We start from the raw sequence: 14,821 nt of genomic DNA, 5'->3' as shown, positions 1-14,821 counted from the left end.
TTGTCTGCTTTTTCACCAAGTATCTACTTTTTCTCTGCTTTGTTGAGCTGATCTTTGAGAGTGGAAGAAATAACTTTGTGATACAGGAAAACAAGTGGGGTAGAGAGTAGCTGAATGTGTGGTTTTGATTATGGATGCTAGTCAGAGTATCTGGGATTGGGTTCCAGCTTTTCCAGTGTCTATACTATGTGAGCGTGAGCAAGTTACTTAACCACTAGATGCCCTGGTTATTAAAAAGGGATGCACTAAGTTAAGGTAGCAGTAGAATCTGGGCCTGTAGTATGGGTGAAATGTGATATTCCTTGTAAATCATCCAGCATATAGTATATGACACATGTTTGCTGTTAGAGCTTAAATAGTCCTTCAATGACTACCAGTGAACTTACTCATGTAATAGATTTCTTGTTCATGAGCTTTAGGAGAAACCATTTCTTCTGCAATGTAGGCCAGAAGTGTAAGGGCATGCATAGTTTGAATGTTTCCTAATAATGATCTCATGGTAAGAGACAGTGTTCTTTCTGTGGGAGCAAGGAAATTTGGAGCTGGTGAGAATCACCATTTGAAATAGACTTCAGAAATAAAGCCTCTAGGAAGAGATATGTCACTCAGTTAAAGGATTTAGGAAATTTAGCTGTAAGTTCTATTCATAAGGATAGAATGAGGCACCACAGAACAAATTGCAATCCAGAACACTTGTGGTTCTGTGAATGAGCAACTCTCTCTCTTCTCTCTCTCTCTCTCTCTCTCTCTCTCTCTCTCTCTGTGTGTGTGTGTGTGTGTGTGTGTGTGTGTGTGTGTGTGTGTGTGTGTGTATGTGTGTGTGTGTGTGTGTTTGTAGGGGGATGGGTAAACTGGAATTAAGAATGAAGTTGAGGTAAGGTGGTTTGTAAGAACTACACAATGTTCCCTGTGGTTGAGGGGTGTGGATAGTGCACAAAACCCAGGCTCATGTTTGAGGTTTGCTTGATACATCTCTCTATGAGTTGCTCCAGCCTTTTTTTCATCTTAATCTGCTGAAGACATCTCTGGCCCTTGGAGTGCAGCACAGCATGACATGTGTGGGAGAATCTGGCACTTCTGAAAGCTCTTCTTGAGAGCAGGCTCAGTGAGAGAGACTCTGTTCTGTTGTAGGTCTTGAGTGAAAGACAGAGTGGGAAACTTCTATCGACAAGGGGCTTTTTTCTCTGTTTATCACTGGTAGGAATCATTTCTAAGAGTTCAGGCTTCCCCAGGTATTCACCCATACTTCAACACACAGAGCAAAGTTTATTTATGAAGTATTCTCTCATTCAATCAAGGATCATTTCCCTTTCAGTTTTAAAGTATTTCTGTAACATGACTAAGGTCAAAGAGTTTAAAAGATGTTTCCATTTAAAAATACAGTTAAAATGGGAAGATGGAGAGAAGGTGGTCAGTATAGATGGAGAAGAATGTTGAGAGACAAGCAACATAAGGTTGTTGATAATGATTTTAGGAATCATATTATTTTATATTTACCTAATACACTCTCTTGAAATTTATACCACTTTCCAATATTGCTAAACTAATGACCAAGCTCTTTCTATATGACCTTTTGGGACACATTCCAGATACAAACTAAAGAGTGCTGCCACATCTAAGTTGAACAGATCAGGCTTTTCCTGTGATGTGAAGCTAGTTATTGATTTTGCATCAGTGATTGGTGCCTGTTTTAGTCTGCTTTGTATTGATATAAGAACATACTGTATTTAATGCTGGAAGAAGAATAAAGGGAAGGTGTGGAAAGTTCAAACAAGATGGTATGGTGTTTGTGTCTGGTGAACTCTCTCCTTCTGTCTGTTACAGCAGCACATGGTGTAGAATCAGAAAGAGAGAAGACTGTGCACAGAAAGGCCAAAGCATGGGGTGGCCTTGATCTATGACAATATACTCTCATCATAAAGTATCCAGTCATACTTAGCCATTCCATGTGTGTAAGATGGTGGACTCCATTCTTCAAGGTGAATTTCCTATGAGCTAACTCCCTTTTCCTAGGTCCCACTTCTTAATGGTCCCTCAACCTTCACAATAAAGACCACCATCCTTGTTCTCAGCAGATAAAACTTTGATGGGTAAATAGTATCCTAACCTTGAATAAGGCCTAACTCAAGGCTATATAGAGTCTTCTGAATAGGGAAGAGGAGAGCAGATACTCAGAGACTTGTCAATTATTCTTCATTGGTGAGAGCTATAGCATATAAAATTATAGGTACTGTGAAGGTTATATTTTTTCATACGGAGAAAAGCAGTCTTTAAGTCTTTATGAAGAACAATGAACTTGACAAGCATAGTAAAACAGAGACTACATATAGATTTAGTTCCCTGATCCCAGATGTTGCAGAGGGTAGCCTGAATCTGCCTTTCTTTTTTTTTTTTTTTTTTTTTTTTTTTTGGTTTTTCAAGACAGGGTTTCTCTGTATAGCCCTGGCTGTCCTGGAGCTCACTTTGTAGACCACGCTGGCCTCAAACTCAGAAATCCCCTTGTCTCTGCCTCCAGAGTGCTGGGATTAAAGGCATGCGCCACCTGAATCTGCCTTTTGAAAAGTGTGGTGTGCTTGTTTAAAAAAAAAATCGTTTAAAAATTGAAGTAGTCCACTTCCTGTCTCTATAATGACAATGGCTATGATGGCAATGAGGACAAAATGCAGATAACTAATTCATACAGAGAGTAAGTTTGTTTGGGCTCATGGAATATAGGTTTTGTGTTTATTGATTGCCCATACTATTTTTGTTCCCGGTGGCAATATAGCATTCCTGGCAGGAATTATGTGACAGAGAATAAAAACTGCTTAGCTCTGGAGCCAAGGAACAAACAGAAAAAGAGGAAGGGTCCCTCCTTTCCAGTAATCCACTTGAGAGCATCCCTCCATAACCTAAAGCCTCATGCTTGGTCATACCTACCAAAGGTTCCATTAATTCTCAGTAGTATTCTTCTGGGGCAAAGCCAATTCCATGGTCAAAAGAAGGTGCACTCTGTCTCCAAATCACAATTTTCATAAGTAGTGTGGTAGTCAAGCCGTTCTCAAAGTTAGAGACCTAAGATTTGGAAAAATATACATTGTTCTTAATTAGCATATTCCTATAATGCTCACTTCAGTCACTTATCACTTAAAATTTATTTATCATTATTAGTATCTGTGTGTGTGCCCACATAAAAGCATGCATGCCATGGCATAGATAGAAATGTTATATAGGATAATTTTAACACAGCAACATGTCTGCTCTGGCAATGTATCACATCTAAAGACCTTCTAAGGTCTGTGTGATCTGGCTAGAATGCAAACATACCACATGCCACTGTGATGGTTTGTATATTCTTGGACCAGGGAGTGGCACCATCTGGAGGTGTGGCCTTGTTGGAATATGTGTGACCTGGTTGAAAAAGGTGTGTCACTGTGGGTGTGGCCAGTTGCGTGGAAGTCAGTCTTCCACTAGCAGCCTTTGGATGAAGATGTAGAACTCTCAGATCTGCCTGTGCCATGCCTGCCTGGATACTGCCATGCTCCCACCTTGATGATAATGGACAGCAGTAAAACCCTAACTAATACAGAAATTGGTACCAGCAGAGTGGGGTATTCCTGTGACAACATGACCATGTTTGGGGGAGGACTGTGGAAGGATTTTGGAACTTTGGGCCAGAAGATCCATTTGTTGCTAAGAGCTCTGTCAGATGTTGTGTATGAGCTTGGAAGATAATGTTGAGAACAGTGCAGAAGATGGAGGTCTGGCTTGTGAAATTTCAGAGGCGAAATTGAAGACTCTTTTCAGGGCCATTGCTATTTTGATTGGAAAGATTCTGTAGTTCTGGTTAGCTGGGGCTGAAGAATCAGCTGTGATTAACAAGATACCACAACTACTAAAGTGAAACTTTTGCATTACTGGGACTATTGATGCTGGTTAGCTGGAGCTAAGAAATTAGCGGTCATTAAGAAGAGACCAGCATCATTGAGGTGACATCTTCTGGGAAGTGTTTTCTGAGAGCACAAAGAGGCTGTGTTCCAGAGATAGCCAAAGTTGTACCTCATGCAGCAGCAGGACTTGGTAATGGGTAAGAGTCACCCAGGTGGTACTGGTTTTGAAGGCATGAAAGGGTCATGCAGAGCAGCTGAGGCTCAGCACTGTGATAAGCCATGGAAGGCAACTGGTGAAGGTGCAGCCTCAGTTGCAATTGATGGCTCAGGACAGAAGGGGTCATGCAAAGGAGTTGAGGCTTGGCACCATGAAGAGAGCCTATAAGAGGCTGTTGGTGAAGCCTAGTTACAGTGGAAGACAGCAGTGTTTTGGAGATGCCAGTACCACGAGATGACCACCAAGAATAGCAGCAGCAGTGGAGTATAGGCAGCTGGAGCCTAGAAGATAATATGTGTGCTACAAAGGGCAAGGCTGTGAGTTGGATCCCAGACACTGGACAGTTCGAGTTTGATTTTGCTTTTCATTGTGACTGTGCCCTGATGCTTTTCCCTCTTGAAGGAAGTATTTTAGTGGAACCCACGGTTAAGAGATTTTTAATTGTAAAGACTTTGGATTTTAAGAGAGATTAAAATTTTAAGAATTTGCAAAGACTGTGGGTCTTTTAAAGTTATTTAGATCTTGGGGATGAATAAGAAACTAAGGGTTGAAGCTTACCAGTGATGTGTTTGTGTATCAAGTTGACAAGGGGTCAATTGTCCTGGCTAGTTTTGTGTGTCAACTTGACAGGCTGGAGTTATCACAAAGAAAGGAGCCTCAGTTGGGAAAATGCCCCCATGAGATCCAGCTGTAAGGCATTTTCTCAATTACTGATCAAGGGGGGCAGTCCCCTTGTGGGTGGTGCCATCTCTGGGCTGGTAGTCTTGGTTCTATAAGACTGAGCAAGCCAGGGGAAGCAAGCCAGTAAAGAACATCCCTCCATGGCCTCTGCATCAGCACCTGCTTCCTGACCTGCTTGAGTTCCAGTTCTGACTTCCTTGGTGATGAACAGCAATGTGGAAGTGTAAGCTGAATAAACCCTTTCCTCCCCAACTTGCTTCTTGGTCATGATGTTTGTGCAGGAATAGAAACCCTAAGATACACCACAAACACCTCCTTATTACATACCTTTAATCTCAAACAATAACATCTAATTGAAGGGCAAAGTGTTGATTCAGAGAAAGATTTGACAGAATCTTTATCCAAGATAGGATATATCCAACTCTCATAAGAACAGACAGGAAAGAGAGGCTAATTAGGAGCAGGGCCAGGAGAAAGAGATAGTTCAGCTTGGTGCCGTTCAGTTGAATGCAGCTGAGCCCAGTTCAGTTCAGAGCAGTTCAGTTTGTGCTGTCAGAAGAGTTTTTTCCAAGTAGAGCAACTCAGTCAGAAGACAAGAGAAACCGGATTGAATCAGTCAGCTTGGAGAGGAGTTTGAGCCAGAACAGCTGAGTTGAACCATCCAGCCAGAGTTCAGAAAGAACTAAAAAGCGTGAGTTTATTCAGCAGTATGTCTCAGAGGCTAGAATACTTTAGGCCTAGTTTTGCAGATGGAGGCTGGAAGCTGAAGCCTTCAAGGCCCAGGTTTACAGAGGATTAGGTTGTATGGAAGCTAGAAACTTCCAGACCCAGGCCTAGGGATAGACAGAAATGCTCTGGGTTCAGCCCAAGCTATGTGTTCATAAAGCTTGAGTACAGCTCTCATCTCATCTCTTCCTCTGATGAAATAAAACCAATATCTATAAGTCAGATGACAACTTTAGGAGTCATTGTCACTTTCCACCTCACCTTACTGAGGCAAGGCTTGTCTTCTTGTGTCTGATGCATTGTTTGTGAGGCAAATTCCAGAGTAACTGGCCAACAAGCTTACAGGCAATTCTATTTCTGCCTCCTATCTTTCCCTGGAAATTATGGAGTCGCAGAAACATGCCATTTCAGCTGGCTTTTTATTTGAGTTCTGGAACAAGGGATGGGATTGGATTGAGTGTGGATTGTTAATTCTGTGCAATAAGTGCTTTTACCTGGTAAGACATACCCCAAGCCTTATTTCAGACATGGTGTCAGATATCTGCACTTATTGCCTAAAAACAGCCCTTTGCATAGTTAATTGGACATTCCATGCAGTAAATGTTTTTGCATATATATATATGAAAATTTCAACTTGCCATTACTTCTAAGATTATATTATTTGCCATTAAGAATTATTCTAAAAAACTCTTTAATTTTAACTAGTGTTGATTCTTCAGGATCCAAAAAGAAATATTAATTCAGCACCTGCTCCATTAGCTAGCTGTCACACCCTAAAACTGTGTGACTGTAAAGGGGCTGACCTCACACAATAACCATTCCTTAACCCTCAATACATCATCAAGATCCATTGCACTCAATTTTATTTTGGTCATATTTATTACTATTCATAAAGATATTTCAGGCCCTTTTCCTTCCAGGGGCCAAGAGAATATATGTTCAATTTTTTTAATAGACCAAAAATCTAGTGAATATTATAATCACCTTATACTTCTCTTGGGTCCTTTTTCAGTCTACATTGCACTATAAAATTTTAGTACTCTTATTTTTTCCAACTTGCAATTTCAGTATACTAAGAATGACGTTTTTAGTTTGGAGCTAAGAAAGGATGGACCATCAAGAGACTACCCCACCAGAGGATCCATCCCATAATTAGCCACCAAACCCAGACACTATTGCATATGCCAGAAAGATTTTGCTGAAGGGACCTTGTTATAGCTATCTCTTGTGAGGCTATGCCAGTGCCTGGCAAATACAGAAGTGGATGCTCACAGTCATCTATAGGATGGAACACAGGGCCCCCAATGGAGGAGTTAGAGAAAGTACCCAAGGAGCTGAAGGGGTCTGCAACCTATAGGTAGAACAACAATATGAACTAACCAGTACCCCAGAGCTTGTGTCTCTAGCTGCATATGTAGTAGAATATGGCCTAGTTGGCCATCACTGGGAAGAGAGGCCCCTAGGTCTTGCAAACTTTATATGGCCCAGTACAGGGGAACACCAGGGCCAAGAAGTGGGAGTGGGTGGGTAGGGGAGCAGGGTAGGAGGAGGGTATAGGGGACTTTTGGGTGAGCATTTGAAATGTAAATGAAGAAAATATCTAATAAAAAATTGAAAAAAATGACTTTTTTATTATTCATTTCCAACAATGGTTAAAAAAAAGATGAAAATAAGGCAATGTAATCATGATAGACTCATCTGGAAGAAGAAAACTAAGAAAGCATTCTGTTGCATCAACTTTGCTTTTCTTGCAGTGTTTCCCAAAGTATTATATTAACTAAAAACAGGAAATGAAGTTCTGGAGAGATGGCTGCTCTTCTAGAGGACCCAGGTTCAGTTCCCTGCATCCACATGACAGATCACAACCCCCTAGAGTTTAACTCTAGGTAATTGTATGTTATATGACACCCTTTCCTCTGACCTCCCTAGGCTTCAGTCAGACATATGGTACACAGTCATCCATTCAGACAAAAACCCATACACATAAAATACAGCAACAACCGTAAAAATAAATGAAAATAGGGATTAAAAGGAGTTTGGAGACATTGTCTTTTTAAAGCTTTTGCTTAGCATAGGGATTTAAAGTTTGCCATTTTGTGTGCATTGTAGCAAAGAAAAGGCCACTGCTGGAGGAAAACAATCTTGTAGGAGCAGTGCAAGAGGACACAGCAGCTCTGGAGGCACCAGTGATGCTGACATAGTTGGTCAGAGACGCTCAACCTCAGGCGTGACTCCTTAAATAAGGTATTGTGGATGAAATCAGTCCCACAAACAGGTCCTTCACACCTAAGAATGAAAAGAACATATGTCTCACCACTTGATTAGCCATTCAACAGAAAAGGCATCACCAAGTAACATCTTTGATGTGATCCTAAATCTTCCCGTTCTTGCCCAAAGGATGTTGAGTACATTGTGCATTGCCTTAAATTTTATTCGGTAGTTTTTAGAGAAAATGAATGTTGAAGACAAGTGTGTTTACACAGGAAATTGAAAGATAAGCAGCACGGAAATGAAAACAATCGGAAGTTCTTTACGTACTTAACATTTGAGGGTCAGAGGACCACACCAATCAGAATGGCTAAGATCAAAAACTCAAGTGACGGCAGATGCTAGCAAGGATATGGAGAAAGAGGAACACTCCTTCATTGCTGATGGGACTGCAAATTAGTACAACCGCTCTGGAAATCAATCAGGTTCCCCAGAAAATTGGAAATAGTTCTACCTGAAGACCCAGCTATATCTCTCCTGTGCATATTCTCCAACGATACTCTGCCATACCACAAGGACTTGTGCATAGCAGCCTTATTTATGATAGCTAGAAACTGGAAGCAACCTATATGTCTCTCAACTGAAGAATGGATATAGAAAATGCAGTTAATTTACACAGTGGAATAATATTCAGCTATTAAAAAATAAGGACATCATGAATTTTGCAGGCAAATGGACAGAACTAGAAAATATCATCCTGAGTAAGGTATCTCAGACCCGAAAGGACATGCATGGAATGTACTCACTGATCAGTGGGTATTAGCCCAGAAGTACATGATACAATACCCATGATATACCCCACAGACCATAAGAAGTTTAACAAGAAGGAAGGCCCAAGTGAGGATGCTTCAATCCCACCTCGAAAGAATAACAAAATATTCACAGGAGGCAGAGAGAGGGAGAGACCTCGGTAGGAGAGGAGAGGGAAGAGGAAAGGGGGAGCAGACTGAGGTTTGGGGGAGATAGGGTCAGAAGAATAAACGGAAATAAAATCCTGTTGGGGATGGGGGCCAGGAGAAACCTCTAGAAAGTCCCAGACACGGGGGATATAAGAGGCCCCCAGGACTCAATGGGAGTGACCTCAACTGAAATGACAAACAGTGGGGAGATAGAATCAGAAGAGACCATTTCCAGTAGATAGACAGGGTCTCCAGTGCAGGGAAGGGGCTACCCACCAACCTTTAAAATTTTGATCCAGAATTGTTCCTGTCTAAAAGAACTGCAGAAACAAAAACGGATCGGAGACTGAAGGAAAGGCCATCCAATGACCGGTCCAACTTGAAAACCATCTCATGGATGGGCACCAAACCCTGATACTATTACTGATGCTATGGTGTGCTTGCAGACAGGAGCCTAGCATGGCTGCTCTCTGAGAGGCTCTACCAGCAGCTGACTGAGACAGATGCAGATACTTACAGCCAACCATTGGACTGAGGTCTGGGACCCCTATGGAAGAGATAGGGGAAGGATTGAAGGAGATGAATGGGATTGCAACCCTATAGGAAGACCAATGTTCTCAACTAACCAGGACCCCTGGGAGCTCCCAGAGACCAAGCCACCAACTAAAGCTCTGTTCTGAGGCCCCAGCACAAATGTAGCAGAGGACTGCCTTGTCGGGCTTCAGTGGGAGAGGATGAATCTAAATCCTAGGGACAACATTTAGGATGTAAATAATAAAATAAATAATTGAAAATTAATAAAATTTATTTATATATTTATGTTTGTTTGTTTAGTGTGTGTACATGTGTTCATAACTGCATGTCATGGTGCACATTTAAAGGTCAGAGGACCAGTTGTGGAATCACATCTTTTTCTACCATGTATGCTCTGAGGAGAGAACTACTCTCAGGCTTCACAGGAAGTGCCTTTCCTAGTGAGCCATCTCTCCTTCCCATAGTCTTACATTTTAAAGACTGCTGCTTTTAACCATTGTGGTTTGATCCCCCAAGGCATGTGTTGAAGGACTGGCTCCTAGTGAACCAAAGCGGTTGTGAGTGTAGTGAGGCATTTCTCTACTAGTGATCCTTGGAGCTGTGCCCTTGATAGGGATATGGAGACCTCAGGCGTGAGTCTTTCTTTCTTCCCAGTAACCAGGAGGTGAGCTGTACCATGTTACATATGGATAGCCTGGGAAAAGATCGAGACTCAAATTTCAAAATATGTTTTCTTCTGACTATGTATTTCTTGTGCACCATCATAAAGATGAAAAAATGTAAACATGTAAAAAGTCAGGATTGTGTGTTCATGTGAATGCATGTGCATGTGTCTGTGCATGTGTGCTTGTATGTGTATGTGCATGTGTGCATATGTGCATGTATATGCATGCGTGTGTATGTACATGTGTGTGTACATGTGTGAGTGTTTATGTGTGTGTGTGTGTGTGCATGTGCGCATACATAGTGTAAGACTAGAAGGATTCTTCTGAGATCTGTGATTATTCCTAGGGAGCAGGGATGGCAGCGATGCTCATTTTTAAAAATTTCCAACATTTCATATCTCTTTATGTGTTTTTACAGGAAGGTGATAAACATACCTTTTTTTTTTTTTTTTTGTGAGACAGGGTTTCTCTGTATATCCCTGGCTGTCTGAACGCACTTTGTAGACCAGGCTGTCCTTGAATTCAGAAATCCACCTCCCTCTGCCTCCCGAGTGCTGGGATTAAAGACGTGCACCACCACACCAGGCAACACACCTGTATTTAAAACATTTTTGTAGATAGAGCATATCTGCTCCGGGTTTTATTTTATAAGCTGGTGTCTACCTTTCATGTCTCCACAACTGCCTTGCGTGTTATACTGAGTTTGCAATACATAAAATTTTATTTTAGGGCCAAATGTGTTTCTAGACTCTTGGCATGCAATTATCATTCTCTGTTTAGAGCACAGAAAGATAAAAAAGTTATAATTGTTTTTAATTATGATCTAAGTTTTTGGTAGTGATGGTCTCACACTGTGTACTCTTTTCTGGGAAGAAGAGAACAAATTTCTACCCACACTAGATAAAACACTGAAGATACACCAAAACCCAGTTTTACTCAAAGGCACCATCATAAACCAATGGATTTTACTGGGGTTGGTTACAGAAGCAAGGTGACTCAATGACCATTACTTCATTGAAAAGTTTGCTTTTCTTTTCTTTCTTTTTTCTTTTGTTAAATTAATTAATTAATTTTTTTACACTCCATATTTTATCCCCACCATCCACCTTCTTACCACTCCACATCCCACATCTCCTCCCCACCCCCTATCTCCACATTGATGTTCCCACCCCCACCCCACCTGACTTCTAAACTCCCTGAGGCCTCTAGTCTCTTGAGGGTTAGGTGCATCATCTCTGAATGAACACAGACCTGACAGTCCTCTGCTGTATGTCTGTCGGGGGCCTCATATCAGCTGGTATATGCTGTCTGTTTGGAGGTCCAGTGTTTGAGAGATCTCCGGAATCCAGATTAATTAAGACTGCTGGTTCTTCTACAGGGTTGTCTTTCTCCTCAGCTTCTTTCAGCCTTCCATAATTCAACAGCAGGGATCAGCTGCTTCTGTCCATTGGTTTGGTCAAATATCTGCATCTGACTCTTTCAGCTGCAAGCTTGCTTTTCAATGCATCCATGGATTCATCTCCCTGCCCTTGTTGACGTCCAGCCCACTGTCCATATGTGTATGTCCAGCTCCCCTTGACCCTCCAAAGTAGATTTTACTGCTTATATAACTTTGGGACTGGTGGAGCATAGCCTTTAAAAAAATTATGACTTTCCTGAGCCTTGTAAGTGTCTTATATTATCTGGGCCTTGTATGTTTCTTTTATTGCATTTTATGAATTTCACTTACTTCCTCCATGTAAGAGGTAATGTTTTAATTTGAGGAGATAGTTTCATAACCAAGAGAGATGCACTCATGGGATGGGAAACCTTTGGACCAATCATTTCAACAAGGAGAAGAACAAAACAAAGCCTGGAGAGTATCTACATTGGCCAAATAAAACAGAGTAATAAAATTGATTAGCCACCAACGTCATGATATCATATCTTATCAACTGAATGATTTAAAACTGTCTCAAAGATTCTCAAATCATGAAAACTTAAAGGCTTTTCCTGTATTTGTTGCTGTGTGTAGGTCTAAGTGCCTACATCTTTCCCACGCCCAGTCTTACTGCAGACAACCTGGTTATAGGAAAAAAACAAAGTTGAATTTCAAATTAATTTCTGTAGACATCCAACTATCGGAATACAACAAGGATAGATACAATAAAATTGCACACATCCAGAATGATTCTCGTCTTGCGCGCGCGTGCGCATGTGTGTGTTTTCATTTCTACGTGATAGCACTTGATTGACTCTTTGCAAGAAACAGTGAATGAATTTCCCGGGCTTCCGAGGTCCACACAGTCCGCCACATACTAAAACAATCATTCTAGGTGGAGACTTTGGTCTGTTAGCTTTACAAAGAGGGCATCCGGGAAATGAGACAGTTCCCAGAAGGGTGACCAGCTCTCACGTGTTGAGGGCACCTCCTTTTGTTCCCCAGCTGCTTCCACCCACCATCTCACTTGAGAGACCTAGCAAGAGTTTGTGCCCAGGCAGGCCAAGCAGAGGTGCGGGAACATAAAACACATTCCAGCTATCCGCATCTGGGCGAGCAGCTGCCAGGCACAGTCAGCGTGTGGCCGCCGGGACCACCGAGGCAGAGCCCACACCAGTACCGCCTTCGGAGAGCTGGCTGCATACAGGCTTGGCTCTGCAGGCTCCATCTGGTCTCCGGCCGCCCCCACCCCCACCCCCCGCCCCCACTCCCGGAGCACCAGTCTTATCTAAAAGTTTGGGAAGAGTGTCCAGGGTGTTGGCATCCTTTTGTGGGGCAAGTGCGTGGTGTGCAGCTTTGGCACTCGGGATCTCAGGAGATGGGGTGGCCCGGTGGGGAGAGTACTTCACATACCGCGGTGACTATGACTCAGGGAGAAGGAAAACCCCAGAATTACCACAAAGCCATCCAAATCCAGGCTTGGCCTCACCAGTCAGCTAAGAGCGATTCTGTTTCATCTGGTTTCAGGGCGGGTGTTTGTGTCTGTGTATACGTATGCATATTTCTGAGAATGAATTCTTCTCCCGGTTTTCTTCTTTGCAAATAGATTGGGGTTTGGAGGCAGGGAGCTTGTAGTGCCTATTAGAACTTCAAGAGTTTGGTTTTCACAGGACAGTGCTTCAGAAAGGAGTCCCTGAAATTATCTGGTAGCCGCTTCTCAGCGACATTTTCTGTGGATTCACTTTAACATTTCAGTCCTTTTGAAAGCTACTATGGTTAAATTAACCAAAATCTAAATTTTAAAAAAAGTTCCTAGATTCTTCCAGGCCTACTTCACATCATCAAATCAGGCCCCGCTGAAGGTCCCATTAAAATGGCAGCTCCCACTGAGAGAGAGACAAAAGCCCCTCACTGAATGGGGATGCTGGAAGAGTGATGGACTCTCAGAACTGATTTATTTATTTATTTATTTAAAATCCATCCAAAAAAAAAAAAGTTACCTCTGCATCGACTGTGAGATAGTATTTATTTAGCTCTCCACACTGTGGGAAATGGAGGCTGTCTCCCTTATAAGGACACCAGCCTTTCTTCAGAGAGGAGAGAAATAGGAAGCTGTAACATGGCTGAACAAATTCCTCCTTGCAACAGAAATCGTGGGATGTTTCAGACGTGAACACCTTAATTTTGGTGTGGTCTGGGACAAATTAATGACTCAAATCCCACCTCACACCAGAGGCTGCTTCTAAGGAAGGGGGTGGGATGAACACATTCATGTTCCTCAAAGTTCTGGACAACACTATCTCCATTAAATTTAAATGTGGCTCCCTCTTCCCCTCCCTCCACAAGAAAGTGATTTAAAAAGAAATGGGGACACCAAGAACAAACTAAAATATATCCAAACAGCTTAGCTGTGTGCCAAGAAGGCTCAACACATGACTCTGTGATATCCTAGGCTACATGAATGGTGTTTTTTTGTTTGTTTCTTTCTTTTGTTTTGTTTTATGTGACAAACTAAAATATCCTAGGATAATCACCTGACGTCTTTGATTTGAGGCTAACTATGTTAGCATGTTCAGTGTTCCCCAGTGCTTCCCATGCAGTCCCAACAGCTGCTATTTCAATTATGCAGGCCTAAGGACTCACAAGAAAGTATTGTCTGATGTTCCAGATGATGGCCTGCACTGTCATCTTAATCTACGAACAAGCCCGGCCCAGGGGGGATGCTTAGTTTGTAGCAGGGAAGGTCAATTACATTCTCATTAAATTGAACACTGATGGCATCCTGTGGAGGATTAAAGGTCTTGGCTGTTATGAAATTGCCTAATTATCACTACTACATTCGGAAGCAGAAGCTACTGTCAAAGTTGGGAACATACTTGTGATTTAAGAAGCACGTGCATGCTGCTCTGAAGGCCCTAGTGGGAAAGATGACTTTCCAGTGATCAATACTAGAAATAAGTTTTTGTTGGCCTTAAAACACAACCTATGATTATTCTTCTGCTGACTTAACGTCCATAACCATAGTGGGTTTGGTAACCATTAAAACACTATTACCTTCCTTCAGCCACTGTTCATCTGGAGAAGTCCCTCCGTTCCCCCAAAACAAACAAGCAAACAAACACAAAAAGCAAGTTGTTAGGCACTTTGAGACAGGTGTCCCTTTTGAGAGGCCAAAGGCTACCCAACCACTTTGGGAGGAACCCAGGACCCAGGTTCATTCCCCCCCTGACTGCAGACCACTGTATGATGCTGTTATCTCCAGAGTCTGTACTGCCTTGGCAATCGGTCTCATGACATTCTAATCTATTTTACTGATCTAAAGCTTTTAAAAGTTGATTTAAAACTTTATTTATTCAGTTGCACATGCATGGCTTAAACACCACCAAATGCATCCTGGAGTTGGACATGAGACGTGACATCCCTGAGCAGTAAATTCCTTGAATGAGTGCATTTTCTCCCCCTGTGGGTGTCTCTTTCTTGGCCATTGTCTGTCTTCTTTTCATGCCTGTCAGGTGGTGGCCATGACTGTGCAGTTATAAAGG

This window comes from Mus musculus, chromosome 14 (genome assembly GCF_000001635.26).
Source record: "Mus musculus strain C57BL/6J chromosome 14, GRCm38.p6 C57BL/6J".
NCBI classification, from domain to species: domain Eukaryota; kingdom Metazoa; phylum Chordata; class Mammalia; order Rodentia; family Muridae; genus Mus; species Mus musculus.
The sequence above is the reverse complement of the archived record's forward strand: the minus strand, read 5'-3'. Positions refer to the sequence as shown.